The sequence below is a fragment of the Oncorhynchus keta genome, unplaced genomic scaffold (assembly GCF_023373465.1).
Source record: "Oncorhynchus keta strain PuntledgeMale-10-30-2019 unplaced genomic scaffold, Oket_V2 Un_contig_1498_pilon_pilon, whole genome shotgun sequence".
In the NCBI taxonomy this organism is placed as follows: Eukaryota; Metazoa; Chordata; class Actinopteri; order Salmoniformes; family Salmonidae; genus Oncorhynchus; species Oncorhynchus keta.
Genome location: NW_026279065.1, coordinates 50,001 through 69,175, shown reverse-complemented (window position 1 = coordinate 69,175; position 19,175 = coordinate 50,001). Strand labels below are relative to the sequence as shown.

The following is a 19,175-nucleotide window of genomic DNA, read 5'->3' as shown; positions in this document are numbered from 1 at the left end:
CTACTGTCCTACAGAGACAAACAGCCACCTGAACTACTGTCCTACAGAGACAGAAGCAGCATCTACAAACAGCCACCTGAACAACTGTCCTACAAAGACAAGCAGCATTTACACAAGCAGCCACCTGAACTACTGTCCTACAAAGACAAACAGCATCTACACAAACAGCCACCTGAACTACTGTCCTACAAGACAAACAGCATCTACACAAACAGCCACCTGAACTACTGTCCTAAAGACAAACAGCATTTACACAAACAGCCACCTGAACTACTGAGCACAAAGACAAACAGCCTACTGAAATACTGTCTACAAGACAAACAGCCACCTGATCTGCTGTCCTGCCCAAGACAAACAGCATCTGCACAGGCAGCCACCTGAACTACTGTCCTACAGAGACAAACAGCCACCTGAACTGCTGTCCTACAAAGACAAACAGCCACCTGAACCATTGTCCTACAAAGACAAACAGCATCTGCACAGCAGCACCTGAACTACTGTCCTACAGAGACAAACAGCCACCTGAACTACTGTCCTACAAAGACAAGGCAGGCATCTGCACAAACAGCCACCTGAACTACTGTCCTACAAAGACAAACAGCCACCTGAACTACTGTCCTACAAAGACAAACAGCCACCTGAACTACTGTCCTACAAAGACAAACAGCATCTACACAAACAGCCACCTGAACTACTGTCCTAGACAGAGACAAACAGCCACCTGAACTACTGTCCTACAGAAGACAAACAGCCACCTGAACTACTGTCCTACAAACAAACAGCATCTAAAAAACAGCCACCTGAACTACTGTCCTAAAGACAAACAGCATCTACACAAACAGCCACCTGAACTACTGTCCTACAAAGACAAACAGCATCTACAAACAGCCACCTGAACTACTGTCCTACAAAGACAAACAGCCACCTGAACTACTGTCCTACAAAGACAAACAGCCACCTGAACTACTGTCCTACAAAGACAAACAGCCACCTGAACTACTGTCCTACAAAGACAAACAGCCACCTGAACTACTGTCCTACAAAGACAAACAGCCACCTGAACTACTGTCCTACAAAGACAAACAGCCACCTGAACTACTGTCCTACAAAGACAAACAGCCACCTGAACTACTGTCCTACAAAGACAAACAGCATCTACACAAACAGCCACCTGAACTACTGTCCTACAAAGACAAACAGCATCTACACAAACAGCCACCTGAACTACTGTCCTACAAAGACAAACAGCATCTACACAAACAGCCACCTGAACTACTGTCCTACAAAGACAAACAGCACCTGAACTCTGTCCTACAAAACAAACACCATATCTACACAAACAGCCACCTGAACTACTGTCCTACAAAGACAAACAGCCATCTACACAACAGCCACCTGAACTACTGTCCTACAAAGACAAACAGCATCTACACAAACAGCCACCTGAACTACTGTCCTACAAAGACAAACAGCCACCTGAACTACTGTCCTACAGAGACAAACAGCCACACAAACAGCCACCTGAACTACTGTCCTACAAAGACAAACAGCATCGACACACCTGAACTACTGTCCTACAAAGACAAACAGCATCTACACAAACAGCCACCTGAACTACTGTCCTACAAGAGACAACAAACAGCCACCTGAACTACTGTCCTACAAAGACAAACAGTCTACACAAACAGCCACCTGAACTACTGTCCTACAGAGACAAACAGCCACCTGAACTACTGTCCTACAAAGACAAACAGCATCTACACAAACAGCCACCTGAACTACTGTCCTACAAAGACAAACAGCCACCTGAACTACTGTCCTACAAGACAAACAGCCACCTGAACTACTGTCCTACAAAGACAAACAGCCTACAAAACAGCCACCTGAACTACTGTCCTACAAAGACAAACAGCATCTACACAAACAGCTGAACTACTGTCCTACAAAGACAAACAGCATCTACACAAACAGCCACCTGAACTACTGTCCTACAAGACAAACAGCCTGAACAACAGTCTACACAAACAGCCACCCGAACTACTGTCCTACAAAGACAAACAGCCACCAAACAGCCTGAACTATGTCCTACAAAGACAAACAGCATCTCTGCCTTGGTATGACAAACAGCCACCTGAACTACTGTCCTACAAAGACAAACAGCATCTACACAAACAGCCACCTGAACTACTGTCCTAAGACAAACAGATCTACACAAACAGCCACCTGAACTACTGTCCTACAAAGACAAACAGCCTGCCTGAACTACTGTCCTACAAAGTACAAACAGCCACCTGAACTACTGTCCTACAAAGACAAACAGCCACCTGAACTACTGTCCTACAAAGACAAACAGCACTCTGCCTTGAACTACTGTCCTACAAAGACAAACAGCCACCTGAACTACTGTCCTACAAAGACAAACAGCATCTTAAACAGCCACCTGAACTACTGTCCTACAAAGACAAACAGCCACCTGAACTACTGTCCTCTAAATCTTTTAGAGAAAACAGCCATGAACTATTCAAACAGCCACCTGAACTACTGTCCTACAAAGACAAACAGCCTACACAAACAGCCACCTGAAGTTTGTTCCTACAAAGACAAACAGCGGGCACTGGGCTGAACTACTGTCCTCAGAGACAAAGGCAGCATCCAGAGGTGGATGACAGCACCTGAACTACTGTCCTACAAAGACAAACAGCATCTACACCTGGAGGTACTGTCCTACAAAGACAAACAGCATCTACACAAACAGCCACCTGAACTACTGTCCTCAAAGACAAACAGCCACCTGAACTACTGTCCTACAAAGGAGAGCGGAGGAGCGGGGTGAAACAGCCACCTGAAGGTTAACTGTCCTACAAAGACAAACAGCATTCTACACAAACAGCCACCTGAACTACTGTTTACAAAGACAAACAGCCACCTGAACTACTGTCTACAAAGACAAACGGGACCTGAACTAGTGCCTGGATTAGAGACAAACAGCCACCTGAACTACTGTCCTGAGGCAAAGACAAACAGCCACCTTGAAGCATGAACCTACAAAGAACAGCCACCTGAACTACTGTCCTACAAAGACAAACAGCCACCTGAACTTGTCCAGGATCAGTGACAAACTTAGCGCTCTGGGAGGAAAAATGGACTTGTCAACAAAGACAAACAGATCATGAACTACAGTCCTTCCCCGGGAGGAAAGCAGCATCTACACAAACAGCCACCTGAACTGGTGATCCTCAAAGACTGATAGCTGCCACATGCAGAATCAGTGCCACCTGGTCATGAGAAAAGGAGGCATTAATTGTGTGTCGTCTGCATATGCAATGATAGGAGACCATGTGACTGGTCTGATATGACCCCAAGTGACTTGGTGTATACTGAATCTGCCTTGGTCTGACAGACCCCTGGGGACACCCTGTGGTGAGGACCTATGACCCCTAAGACAGATTCGAACAGATGAACTGCTGTCCTACAAAGCACCTGCCTTGGTCTGACCTATGACCTGTCAGGTAGCATCTACACTCAAACCTGGGCCCGCCTAATGACTGTCCCGGAGACTGGTGGACAAACTGAGGATCTGATGGTTCCCAAGTATTGAAGGCTTGCCATGATATATGAGAGCAGAGGAGAGAGTTACTTTATGCGGCCTTTGTAGTGATTGTAGTAACCCTCAACTGTATTTAATGGTGTTATGTGTTGTGTTGTCATATTGAACCCTCAAGTACTTATGGTGTTCTGCCTTGGTTGTCATGTTGTATTGAGTAACCCTCAACTGTATTTAATGGTGTTATGTAGTTGTGTTGTCATGTTGTATGAGTAACCCTCAACTGTATTTAATGGTGTTATGTAGTTGTATTTAATGGTGTTATGTAGTTGTGTTGTCATGTTGTATTGTAGTAACCCTCAACTGTATTTAATGGTGTTATGTAGTTGTGTTGTCATGTTGTATTGTAGTAACCCTCAACTGTATTTAATGGTGTTATGTAGTTGTGTTGTCATGTTGTATTGTAGTAACCCTCAACTGTATTTAATGGTGTTATGTAGTTGTGTTGTCATGTTGTATTGTAGTAACCCTCAACTGTATTTAATGGTGTTATGTAGTTGTGTTGTCATGTTGTATTGTAGTAACCCTCAACTGTATTTAATGGTGTTATGTAGTTGTGTTGTCATGTTGTATTGTAGTAACCCTCAACTGTATTTAATGGTGTTATGTAGTTGTGTTGTCATGTTGTATTGTAGTAACCCTCAACTGTATTTAATGGTGTTATGTAGTTGTGTTGTCATGTTGTATTGTAGTAACCCTCAACTGTATTTAATGGTGTTATGTAGTTGTGTTGTCATGTTGTATTGTAGTAACCCTCAACTGTATTTAATGGTGTTATGTAGTTGTGTTGTCATGTTGTATTGTAGTAACCCTCAACTGTATTTAATGGTGTTATGTAGTTGTGTTGTCATGTTGTGAAAGTTGTATTGTAGTAGGCCTAACCCCAAATACTTTTTTCTGGTGATGGAGAGAGACACAGACACAGCAACAGAATAGGATATGATGGAGAGAGACAGACAAGACACGGAGACAGCAACAGAAGAATAGGATATGATGGAGAGAGACAGACAAGACACGGAGACAGCAACAGAATAGGATATGATGGAGAGAGACACCAGACAAGACACAGAGACAGCAACAGAAGAATAGGATATGATGGAGAGAGACAACAGACAAGACACAGAGACAGCAACAGAAGAATAGGATATGATGGAGAGAGACAACAGACAAGACACAGAGACAACAGAATAGGATATGAAGGAGAGAGACACCAGACAAGACACAGAGACAGCAACAGAAGAATAGGATATGATGGAGAGAGACACCAGACAAGACACAGAGACAGCAACAGAAGAATAGGATATGACGGAGAGAGACAACAGACAAGACACAGAGACAACAGAATAGGATATGAAGGAGAGAGACAACAGACAAGACACAGAGACAACAGAATAGGATATGAAGGAGAGAGACACCAAACAAGACACAGAGACAGCAACAGAAGAATAGGATATGACGGAGAGAGACACCAGACGAGACACAGAGACAGCAACAGAATAGGATATGATGGAGAGAGACACCAAACAAGACACAGAGACAGCAACAGAAGAATAGGATATGATGGAGAGAGACACCAGACAAGACACAGAGACAGCAACAGAAGAATAGGATGTGATAGAGAGAGACACCAGACAAGACACAGAGACAGCAACAGACGACACAGAGAAAGTGATGGAGAGAGACAGAAGAATAGAGTTCCAGACAGTTGTAGAATGTATGCCAAGACACATTGTAAGAGCTGTAAAGAGAGAGGGAGGGAGAGAGAACAGGCAGAACCTGATATGTAAATGAGCAGAGCAAATGAAACTCACTTTTGACGACCTGATGATCATTCCAGACTGTGTTTCTATTGAGAGATAAAAGGTAAGACGACGATTGTTGTGTGTATTCATATAGTTGATGATATTGTTATGTGTATTCATATAGTTGATGATATTGTTATATTCATATAGTTGATGATATTGTTATATTCATATAGTTGATGATATTGTTATGTATATTCATATAGTTGATGATATTGTTATGTGTATTCATATAGTTGATGATATTGTTATGTGTATTCATATAGTTGATGATATTGTTATATTCATATAGTTGATGATATTGTTATGTATATTCATATAGTTGATGATATTGTTATGTGTATTCATATAGTTGATGATATTGTTATGTGTATTCATATAGTTGATGATATTGTTATATTCATATAGTTGATGATATTGTTGTGTGTATTCATATAGTTGATGATATTGTTATATTCATATAGTTGATGATATTGTTATGTGTATTCATATAGTTGATGATATTGTTATGTGTATTCATATAGTTGATGATATTGTTATATTCATATAGTTGATGATATTGTTGTGTGTATTCATATAGTTGATGATATTGTTATGTGTATTCATATAGTTGATGATATTGTTATGTGTATTCATATAGTTGATGATATTGTTATGTGTATTCATATAGTTGATGATATTGTTATGTGTATTCATATAGTTGATGATATTGTTATGTGTATTCATATAGTTGATGATATTGTTATGTATATTCATATAGTTGATGATATTGTTATGTATATTCATATAGTTGATGATATTGTTATGTGTATTCATATAGTTGATGATATTGTTATGTGTATTCATATAGTTGATGATATTGTTATGTGTATTCATATAGTTGATGATATTGTTATGTATATTCATATAGTTGATGATATTGTTATGTGTATTCATATAGTTGATGATATTGTTATGTGTATTCATATAGTTGATGATATTGTTATGTGTATTCATATAGTTGATGATATTGTTGTGTGTATTCATATAGTTGATGATATTGTTGTGTGTATTCATATAGTTGATGATATTGTTATATTCATATAGTTGATGATATTGTTATGTGTATTCATATAGTTGATGATATTGTTATGTGTATTCATATAGTTGATGATATTGTTATATAGTTGATGATATTGTTATGTGTATTCATATAGTTGATGATATTGTTATGTGTATTCATATAGTTGATGATATTGTTATGTGTATTCATATAGTTGATGATATTGTTATGTGTGTTCATATAGTTGATGATATTGTTATGTATATTCATATAGTTGATGATATTGTTATGTGTATTCATATAGTTGATGATATTGTTGTGTGTGTTCATATAGTTGATGATATTTCTGGTGGACAGTGTTATAATAGTCCTACTCTCCTTAAAATGTTAATTGATATTAATTAGATGTGTGGGGTGAATTTGTTCTGTGCCCATCTGTGTGCCCCAAGGTGATCACTCCTACACTATCTAGAATCTAAAAGGGTTCTTTGGCTGTCCCCATAGGAGAACCCTTTGTAGAACCCTTTTTGGTACTAGGTAGAACCCTTTTGAGTTCCATGAAGAACCCTTTCCACAGAGGGTTCTACATAGAACCAGGAGAATTCTACCTGGAACCCAAAAGCGTTCTCCTATGGGGACAGCCAGAGGACCTGTTTGGAACCCTTTAGTCTAAGAGTGTACTGTATCATAGGTCTATAGACCAGGGTGATCTCCTACTGTATCATAGGTCTATAGACCAGGGTGATCTCCTACTGTATCATAGGCCTATAGACCAGGGTGATCTCCTACTGTATCATAGGTCTATAGAGCAGGGTGATCTCCTACTGTATCATAGGTCTATAGACCAGGGTGATCTCCTACTGTATCATAGGTCTATAACACCCCTCTTATCTACAACACCATAGAGAACCAAGGGCTCTCTGTGGTCAGGGCGTGACAGCAACATTTTAAAACTGTTGGCTGTGGAGTAAACTAATGAATACAACCCAGGTTGTTGCCTACGACTCGGCATGTTGATACCTGCCTGATGCTGAAACCTGAACGTAGCCTGAGGGTTAAACTATGATACTAGCCAGATATACTGGTTTTCTAAAGTTAGCCAGCTTCAGTTAGATTCACATTCCAGGCCTCATCCATCAGAATATACAGAACAGAACAGAAAATATCTCAATGACTTGACATGTTCTGGTTGTGAATTCAGGCTACAAGGTGAGAATCCTGCCAGGGATTATTGTAAAGTGTGTAGAGACATTAAATGTCTGGTGTAATGTTAGTATAGTGAATGACAGTAAAACACTCCTAACAGTAGAGACATTAAATGTCTGGTGTAATGTTAGTATAGTGAAGTAAAACACTCCTAACAGTAGATAAATTAAATGTCTGGTGTAATGTTAGTATAGTGAATGACAGTAAAACACTCTAACAGTAGATACATTAAATGTCTGGTGTAATGTTAGTATAGTGAATGACAGTAAACACTCCTAACAGTACATAAATTAAATGTCTGGTGTAATGTTAGTATAGTGAATGACAGTAAAACACTCCTAACAGTAGATACATTAAATGTCTGGTGTAATGTTAGTATAGTGAATGGAAGTAAAACACTCTAACAGTAGATACATTAAATGTATGGTGTAATGTTAGTATAGTGAATGACAGTAAAACACTCCTAACAGTAGATACATTAAATGTCTGGTGTAATGTTAGTATAGTGAATGACAGTAAAACACTCCTAACAGTAGATAAATTAAATGTCTGGTGTAATGTTAGTATAGTGAATGACAGTAAAACACTCCTAACAGTAGATACATTAAATGTCTGGTGTAATGTTAGTATAGTGAATGACAGTAAAACACTCCTAACAGTAGATACATTAAATGTATGGTGTAATGTTAGTATAGTGAATGACAGTAAAACACTCCTAACAGTCTACTTCTACTGAGACAGGTTGGTGTCAGTTTAATCATACAACATGGAGCTGACTGGACGTGGTCAAGTCAAATTCAATATATCAATATTCATATATTATAGTTCTACATTTAACATTTCATATGATAATGTAATTGTATCATAGTTCCTCTACATTTCATATGATAATGTAATTGTATCATAGTTCCTCTATAGTGTAGTGATCCTCTACATTTCATGTGATAATGTAATTGTATCATAGTTCCTCTACATTTCATATGATAATGTAATTGTGTCATAGTTCCTCTATAGTGTAGTGATCCTCTACATTTCATATGATAATGTAATTGTATCATAGTTGCTCTATAGTATAGTGATCCTCTACATTTCATATGATAATATAATTGTATCATAGTTCCTCTATAGTGTAGTGATCCTCTACATTTCATATGATAATGTAATTGTATCATAGTTGCTCTATAGTATAGTGATCCTCTACATTTCATATGATAATATAAATCATAGTTCCTCTATAGTGTAGTGATCCTCTACATTTCATATGATAATGTAATTGTATCATAGTTCCTCTACATTTCATATGATAATGTAATTGTGTCATAGTTCCTCTATAGTGTAGTGATCCTCTACATTTCAGATGATAATGTAATTATATCATAGGTCCTCTATAGTGTAGTGATCCTCTACATTTCATATGATAATGTAATTATATCATAGGTCCTCTACATTTCATATGATAATGTAATTATATCATAGGTCCTCTATAGTGTAGTGATCCTCTACATTTCATATGATAATGTAATTGTACCATAGTTCCTCTACAATGTAGTGATCCTCACTCCTTTCTAAATGAGCCACGTCACAATTCCAACTATTACGTAACCCAATTGATGCCAATGGCGCGATGCGTAAGGTTGTTCACCTTTAACACATGCAACCTGGGTTCACTTCCCTGCCCCGCTCTTTGCTACATTGGTGTCAGAATTGGTGTCTGAGACATGCTTTTGTGTGAGCCAGGTAACAATTCCCACCATGTGGGTTAACCCTATTGGTGCAATACGTAGGGTGTTGACCTCCCTGTCTGCTGTTTTCAACTATATTAACAGCACAGGCTGCCTGTAGGGTGTTGACCTCCCTGCCTGCTGTTTTCAACTATATTAACAGCACAGGCTGCCTGTAGGGTGTTGACCTCCCTGCCTGCTGTTTTCAACTATATTAACATCACAGGCTGCCTGTAGGGTGTTGACCTCCCTGCCTGCTGTTTTCAACTATATTAACAGCACAGGCTGCCTGTAGGGTGTTGACCTCCCTGTCTGCTGTTTTCAACTATATTAACATCACAGGCTGCCTGTAGGGTGTTGACCTCCCTGCCTGCTGTTTTCAACTATATTAACAGCACAGGCTGCCTGTAGGGTGTTGACCTCCCTGCCTGCTGTTTTCAACTATATTAACAGCACAGGCTGCCTGTAGGGTGTTGACCTCCTGCCTGCTGTTTTCAACTATATTAACAGCACAGGCTGCCTGTAGGGTGTTGACCTCCCTGCCTGCTGTTTTCAACTATATTAACAGCACAGGCTGCCTGTAGGGTGTTGACCTCCCTGCCTGCTGTTTTCAACTATATTAACAACACAGGCTGCCTGTAGGGTGTTGACCTCCCTGTCTGCTGTTTTCAACTATATTAACAGCACAGGCTGCCTGTAGGGTGTTGACCTCCCTGCCTGCTGTTTTCAACTATATTAACAGCACAGGCTGCCTGTAGGGTGTTTACCTCCCTGCCAGCTGTTTTCAACTATATTAACAGCACAGGCTGCCTGTAGGGGTGTTGACCTCCCTGTCTGCTGTTTTCAACTATATTAACATCACAGGCTGCCTGTAGGGTGTTGACCTCCCTGCCTGCTGTTTTCAACTATATTAACAGCACAGGCTGCCTGTAGGGTGTTGACCTCCCTGTCTGCTGTTTTCAACTATATTAACATCACAGGCTGCCTGTAGGGTGTTGACCTCCCCTGCCTGCTGTTTTCAACTATATTAACATCACAGGCTGCCTGTAGGGTGTTGACCTCCCTGCCTGCTGTTTTCAACTATATTAACATCACAGGCTGCCTGTAGGGTGTTGACCTCCCTGCCTGCTGTTTTCAACTATATTAACATCACAGGCTGCCTGTAGGGTGTTGACCTCCCTGCCTGCTGTTTTCAACTATATTAACATCACAGGCTGCCTGTAGGGTGTTGACCTCCCTGCCTGCTGTTTTCAACTATATTAACAGCACAGGCTGCCTGTAGGGTGTTGACCTCCCTGCCTGCTGTTTTCAACTATATTAACATCACAGGCTGCCTGTAGGGTGTTGACCTCCCTGCCTGCTGTTTTCAACTATATTAACAGCACAGGCTGCCTGTAGGGTGTTGACCTCCCTGCCTGCTGTTTTCAACTATATTAACATCACAGGCTGCCTGTAGGGTGTTGACCTCCTGTCCACTGTTTTAAACTATATTAACAGCACAGGCTGCCTGTAGGGTGTTGACCTCCCTGCCTGCTGTTTTCAACTATATTAACATCACAGGCTGCCTGTAGGGTGTTGACCTCCCTGCCTGCTGTTTTCAACTATATTAACATCACAGGCTGCCTGTAGGGTGTTGACCTCCCTGCCTGCTGTTTTCAACTATATTAACAGCACAGGCTGCCTGTAGGGTGTTGACCTCCCTGCCTGCTGTTTTCAACTATATTAACATCACAGGCTGCCTGTAGGGTGTTGACCTCCCTGCCTGCTGTTTTCAACTATATTAACAGCACAGGCTGCCTGTAGGGTGTTGACCTCCCTGCCTGCTGTTTTCAACTATATTAACAGCACAGGCTGCCTGTAGGGTGTTGACCTCCCTGTCCACTGTTTTCAACTATATTAACAGCACAGGCTGCCTGTAGGGTGTTGACCTCCCTGCCTGCTGTTTTCAACTATATTAACATCACAGGCTGCCTGTAGGGTGTTGACCTCCCTGCCTGCTGTTTTCAACTATATTAACATCACAGGCTGCCTGTAGGGTGTTGACCTCCCTGCCTGCTGTTTTCAACTATATTAACATCACAGGCTGCCTGTAGGGTGTTGACCTCCCTGCCTGCTGTTTTCAACTATATTAACAGCACAGGCTGCCTGTAGGGTGTTGACCTCCCTGCCTGCTGTTTTCAACTATATTAACAGCACAGGCTGCCTGTAGGGTGTTGACTTCCCTGCCTGCTGTTTTCAACTATATTAACAGCACAGGCTGCCTGTAGGGTGTTGACCTCCCTGTCTGCTGTATTCAACTATATTAACATCACAGGCTGCCTGACATTCGTTGAACAAAGAGACACAATAATATGAGTGGAAGGATTTTAGGATAATATCAGTAAGTGTTGATTTAGAGTTGTCTTCTGGGTTCAGCCTTCTAGTTGTCTTTATCAACAGGTTGAAATGTAATAAATGACATCACAATGACATGTCCTCAGAGTTGGAAAGATCCTACATCTGTACACATTATTTAACATGGTGACATGGTGCTGCTTGTGAAAGAAAACATTAAGAGACAGAATACAGGCGGTGGAGTTTGCACAAAGTTTACGTACAACAATATATTGAACTAGGTAGACTGAGCATAGAGCTAAAGGCTGTAACCACGGGGAAGAAACTGTTCAGATTGGGGTCTATAACATCCAGTCACTTAGGTTTACAGCAGCTGACAGTTGCAACTTCATTGCTAATAACTCAAACTTCCTTTTTCAGATAAAGACATCATCTCTGTACAGATGTAGGATCTGAATTTGATCACCCTGTTTCAGGAAAACTAAAACTTGTAGTGTATTTGATGTTTTAAAAGGCTTCTGAAGTTTGTCATTTCCACTTTACACTTTAAAATGTTAATTATAATCCACATAATTTTTCTGCTTCAGTAAACTGTCTCAAATTAAGATCCTACATCTGTAGCAAAACACCTGTCTTTCATGTATATGGCTCTATCAGGATATATATACCTCTCTCTAATGTGTATGACTCTATCAGGATATATATACCTCTCTCTAATGTATATGACTCTATCAGGATATATATACCACTCTCTAATGTATATGACTCTATCAGGATTCACTTTTGACCATTTGACATCTTTTATTTACTGTTGTTTAGGCTGGTTGAATGAGTTGTCTATGAAAGCTACTTCATCTGTAAGAAAACAGGCGTCTGCACCAGTGACTGTAAGTTATGTGATTTCTTCATATGAAATTAAAAGTATGTTTGTAGCCTACGCAGTTATAAAATGGCTGTTGAAACTGTGGCACATATTTCTCAGTACATTAGAAGTCAGATAAATGTGTTGAGACGTAGGAAAGATGGGCAAACTCTCGTTGGTCTTGGCATACACACTATTATAAGGTTAGGTCGACGTCAGACATTCAATAGTCAGAGTAGGTTGGAGCTATGATCACTTATCATGCTGACAAACCTGATGGTCTCTGTGAACTGATCTGAACAGGTTTAGACTGGTCATCTATGATATGTAGGTTATATACAGTACATTCTCTGTCCTGCTACTGGTAGGACTATAACATTATGTGAACTGATCTGAACAGGTTTAGACTGGTCATCTATGATATGTAGGTTATAGCTGAGGTATAGACCTTGATCTGCATATCACTAACAACCCACTACTATACATTATAACCTAGTCTACTTTACATAATATAACATCTACATATCACTAACAACCCACTACTATACATTATAACCTAGTCTACTTTACATAATATAACATATCACTAACAACCCACTACTATACATTATAACCTAGTCTACTTTACATAATATAACATATCACTAACAACCCACTACTATACATTATAACCTAGACTACTTTACATAATATAACATCTATATATCACTAACAACCCACTACTATACATTATAACCTAATCTACTTTACATAATATAACATCTACATATCACTAACAACCCACTACTATACATTATAACCTAGTCTACTTTACATAATATAACATCTACATATCACTAACAACCCACTACTATACATTATAACCTAGTCTACTTTACATAATATAACATCTACATATCACTAACAACCCACTACTATACATTATAACCTAGTCTACTTTACATAATATAACATCTACATATCACTAACAACCCACTACTATACATTATAACCTAGTCTACTTTACATAATATAACATCTACATATCACTAACAACCCACTACTATACATTATAACCTAGTCTACTTTACATAATATAACATCTACATATCACTAACAACCCACTACTATACATTATAACCTAATCTACTTTACATAATATAACATCTACATATCACTAACAACCCACTACTATACATTATAACCTAGTCTACTTTACATAATATAACATCTACATATCACTAACAACCCACTACTATACATTATAACCTAGTCTACTTTACATAATATAACATCTACATATCACTAACAACCCACTACTATACATTATAACCTAGTCTACTTTACATAATATAACATCTACATATCACTAACAACCCACTACTATACATTATAACCTAGTCTACTTTACATAATATAACATATCACTAACAACCCACTACTATACATTATAACCTAGTCTACTTTACATAATATAACATATCACTAACAACCCACTACTATACATTATAACCTAGTCTACTTTACATAATATAACATCTACATATCACTAACAACCCACTACTATACATTATAAGCTAGTCTACTTTACATAATATAACATCTACATATCACTACCAACCCACTACTATACATTATAACCTAGTCTACTTTACATAATATAACATATCACTAACAACCCACTACTATACATTATAACCTAGTCTACTTTACATAATATAACATCTACATATCACTAACAACCCACTACTATACATTATAACCTAGTCTACTTTACATAATATAACATATCACTAACAACCCACTACTATACATTATAACCTAGTCTACTTTACATAATATAACATATCACTAACAACCCACCACTATACATTATAACCTAGTCTACTTTACATAATATAACATCTACATATCACTAACAACCCACTACTATACATTATAACCTAGTCTACTTTACATAATATAACATCTACATATCACTAACAACCCACTACTATACATTATAACCTAGTCTACTTTACATAATATAACATATCACTAACAACCCACTACTATACATTATAACCTAGTCTACTTTTACATAATATAACATATCACTAACAACCCACTACTATACATTATAACCTAGTCTACTTTACATAATATAACATATCACTAACAACCCACTACTATACATTATAACCTAGGCTACTTTACATAATATAACATATCACTAACAACCCACTACTATACATTATAACCTAGTCTACTTTACATAATATAACATATCACTAACAACCCACTACTATACATTATAACCTAGTCTACTTTACATAATATAACATCTACATATCACTAACAACCCACTACTATACATTATAACCTAGTCTACTTTACATAATATAACATCTACATATCACTAACAACCCACTACTATACATTATAACCTAGTCTACTTTACATAATATAACATATCACTAACAACCCACTACTATACATTATAACCTAGTCTACTTTACATAATATAACATATCACTAACAACCCACTACTATACATTATAACCTAGTCTACTTTACATAATATAACATATCACTAACAACCCACTACTATACATTATAACCTAGTCTACTTTACATAATATAACATATCACTAACAACCCACTACTATACATTATAACCTAGTCTACTTTACATATAACATAAACATATCACTAACAACCCATAATATAACATATACATTATTATAACCTAGTCTACTTTACATAATATAACATATCACTAACAACCCACTACTATACATTATAACCTAGTCTACTTTACATAATATAACATCTACATATCACTAACAACCCACTACTATACATTATAACCTAGTCTACTTTACATAATATAACATCTACATATCACTAACAACCCACTACTATACATTATAACCTAGTCTACTTTACATAATATAACATATCACTAACAACCCACTACTATACATTATAACCTAGTCTACTTTACATAATATAACATATCACTAACAACCCACTACTATACATTATAACCTAGTCTACTTTACATAATATAACATCTACATATCACTAACAACCCACTACTATACATTATAACCTAGTCTACTTTACATAATATAACATCTATCACTAACAACCCACTACTATACATTATAACCTAGTCTACTTTACATAATATAACATATCACTAACAACCCACTACTATACATTATAACCTAGTCTACTTTACATAATATAACATATCACTAACAACCCACTACTATACATTATAACCTAGTCTACTTTACATAATATAACATATCACTAACAAACTACTACTATACATTATAACCTAGTCTACTTTACATAATATAACATATCACTAACAACCCACTACTATACATTATAACCTAGTCTACTTTACATAATATAACATCTACATATCACTAACAACCCACTACTATACATTATAACCTAGTCTACTTTACATAATATAACATATCACTAACAACCCACTACTATACATTATAACCTAGTCTACTTTACATAATATAACATCTACATATCACTAACAACCCACTACTATACATTATAACCTAGTCTACTTTACATAATATAACATCTACATATCACTAACAACCCACTACTATACATTATAACCTAGTCTACTTTACATAATATAACATCTACATATCACTAACAACCCACTACTATACATTATAACCTAGTCTACTTTACATAATATAACATCTATATATCACTAACAACCCACTACTATACATTATAACCTAGCCTACTTTACATAATATAACATAGACATATCACTAACAACCCACTACTTATACATTATAACCTAGTCTACTTTACATAATATAACCATATCACTAACAACCCACTACTATACATTATAACCTAGTCTACTTTACATAATATAACATCTACATATCACTAACAACCCACTACTATACATTATAACCTAGTCTACTTTACATAATATAACATATCACTAACAACCCACTACTATACATTATAACCTAGTCTACTTTACATAATATAACATCTATATATCACTAACAACCCACTACTATACATTATAACCTAATCTACTTTACATAATATAACATCTACATATCACTAACAACCCACTACTATACATTATAACCTAGTCTACTTTACATAATATAACATCTACATATCACTAACAACCCACTACTATACATTATAACCTAGTCTACTTTACATAATATAACATCTACATATCACTAACAACCCACTACTATACATTATAACCTAGTCTACTTTACATAATATAACATCTACATATCACTAACAACCCACTACTATACATTATAACCTAGTCTACTTTACATAATATAACATCTACATATCACTAACAACCCACTACTATACATTATAACCTAGTCTACTTTACATAATATAACATCTACATATCACTAACAACCCACTACTATACATTATAACCTAATCTACTTTACATAATATAACATCTACATATCACTAACAACCCACTACTATACATTATAACCTAGTCTACTTTACATAATATAACATCTACATATCACTAACAACCCACTACTATACATTATAACCTAGTCTACTTTACATAATATAACATCTACATATCACTAACAACCCACTACTATACATTATAACCTAGTCTACTTTACATAATATAACATCTACATATCACTAACAACCCACTACTATACATTATAACCTAGTCTACTTTACATAATATAACATATCACTAACAACCCACTACTATACATTATAACCTAGTCTACTTTACATAATATAACATATCACTAACAACCCACTACTATACATTATAACCTAGTCTACTTTACATAATATAACATCTACATATCACTAACAACCCACTACTATACATTATAACCTAGTCTACTTTACATAATATAACATCTATTATCACTATTAACCCACTACTATACATTATAACCTAGTCTACTTTACATAATATAACATATCACTAACAACCCACTACTATACATTATAACCTAGTCTACTTTACATAATATAACATCTACATATCACTAACAACCCACTACTATACATTATAACCTAGTCTACTTTACATAATATAACATATCACTAACAACCCGCTACTATACATTATAACCTAGTCTACTTTACATAATATAACATATCACTAACAACCCACCACTATACATTATAACCTAGTCTACTTTACATAATATAACATCTACATATCACTAACAACCCACTACTATACATTATAACCTAGTCTACTTTACATAATATAACATCTACATATCACTAACAACCCACTACTATACATTATAACCTAGTCTACTTTACATAATATAACATCTACATATCACTAACAACCCACTACTATACATTATAACCTAGTCTACTTTACATAATATAACATATCACTAACAACCCACTACTATACATTATAACCTAGTCTACTTTACATAATATAACATATCACTAACAACCCACTACTATACCATAACCTAGTCTACTTTACATAATATAACATTTCACTAACAACCCACTACTATACATTATAACCTAGTCTACTTTACATAATATAACATATCACTAACAACCCGCTACTATACATTATAACCTAGTCTACTTTACATCATATAACATATCACTAACAACCCACCACTATACATTATAACCTAGTCTACTTTACATAATATAACATCTACATATCACTAACAACCCACTACTATACATTATAACCTAGTCTACTTTACATAATATAACATATCACTAACAACCCACTACTATACATTATAACCTAGTCTACTTTACATAATATAACATATCACTAACAACCCACTACTATACATTATAACCTAGTCTACTTTACATAATATATAACATATCACTAACAACCCACTACTATACATTATAACCTAGTCTACTTTACATAATATAACATATCACTAACAACCCACCACTATACATTATAACCTAGTCTACTTTACATAATATAACATCTACATATCACTAACAACCCACTACTATACATTATAACCTAGTCTACTTTACATAATATAACATCTACATATCACTAACAACCCACTACTATACATTATAACCTAGTCTACTTTACATAATATAACATATCACTAACAACCCACTACTATACATTATAACCTAGTCTACTTTACATAATATAACATATCACTAACAACCCACTACTATACATTATAACCTAGTCTACTTTACATAATATAACATCTACACATCACTAACAACCCACTACTATACATTATAACCTAGTCTACTTTACATAATATAACATATCACTAACAACCCACCACTATACATTATAACCTAGTCTACTTTACATAATATAACATATCACTAACAACCCACTACTATACATTATAACCTAGTCTACTTTACATAATATAACATATCACTAACAACCCACTACTATACATTATAACCTAGTCTACTTTACATAATATAACATATCACTAACAAACTACTACTATACATTATAACCTAGTCTACTTTACATAATATAACATATCACTAACAACCCACTACTATACATGATAACCTAGTCTACTTTACATAATATAACATCTACATATCACTAACAACCCACTACTAT

The 19,175-nt window shown here is 36.3% G+C and overlaps 3 long non-coding RNA genes across 22 annotated transcripts in view; 1 reads left to right on the top strand and 2 right to left on the bottom strand.

Moving 5' to 3' along the window:
- Positions 1-5,072: 5,072 nt before the first annotated feature.
- LOC127918829 (uncharacterized) overlaps positions 5,073-19,175 on the top strand; it is a 20,346-nt gene continuing 6,243 nt past the window's right edge. The window contains exons 1-2 of the long non-coding RNA XR_008100946.1: positions 5,073-5,467; positions 12,529-12,596. This is a non-coding gene — a long non-coding RNA (uncharacterized LOC127918829). The remainder of the gene's footprint in view (positions 5,468-12,528; positions 12,597-19,175) is intronic.
- Positions 9,370-12,177, bottom strand: LOC127918827 (uncharacterized). Of its 20 annotated transcripts, none has more exons than XR_008100928.1 (7): positions 11,478-12,177; positions 11,014-11,245; positions 10,725-10,782; positions 10,435-10,666; positions 10,202-10,375; positions 10,027-10,084; positions 9,370-9,853 (listed from the first exon to the last, which is right to left on the bottom strand). It is a non-coding gene; the product is annotated as an uncharacterized LOC127918827 (long non-coding RNA). The 20 variants fall into 20 exon arrangements; XR_008100929.1 differs by lacking the exon at positions 10,725-10,782 and adding an exon at positions 9,911-9,968; XR_008100931.1 differs by having other exon boundaries at positions 10,725-10,840; positions 11,072-11,245.
- On the bottom strand, positions 13,707-16,338 carry LOC127918828 (uncharacterized). Its single transcript, XR_008100945.1, has 3 exons — positions 16,315-16,338; positions 15,337-15,644; positions 13,707-14,615 (listed from the first exon to the last, which is right to left on the bottom strand). It is a non-coding gene; the product is annotated as an uncharacterized LOC127918828 (long non-coding RNA).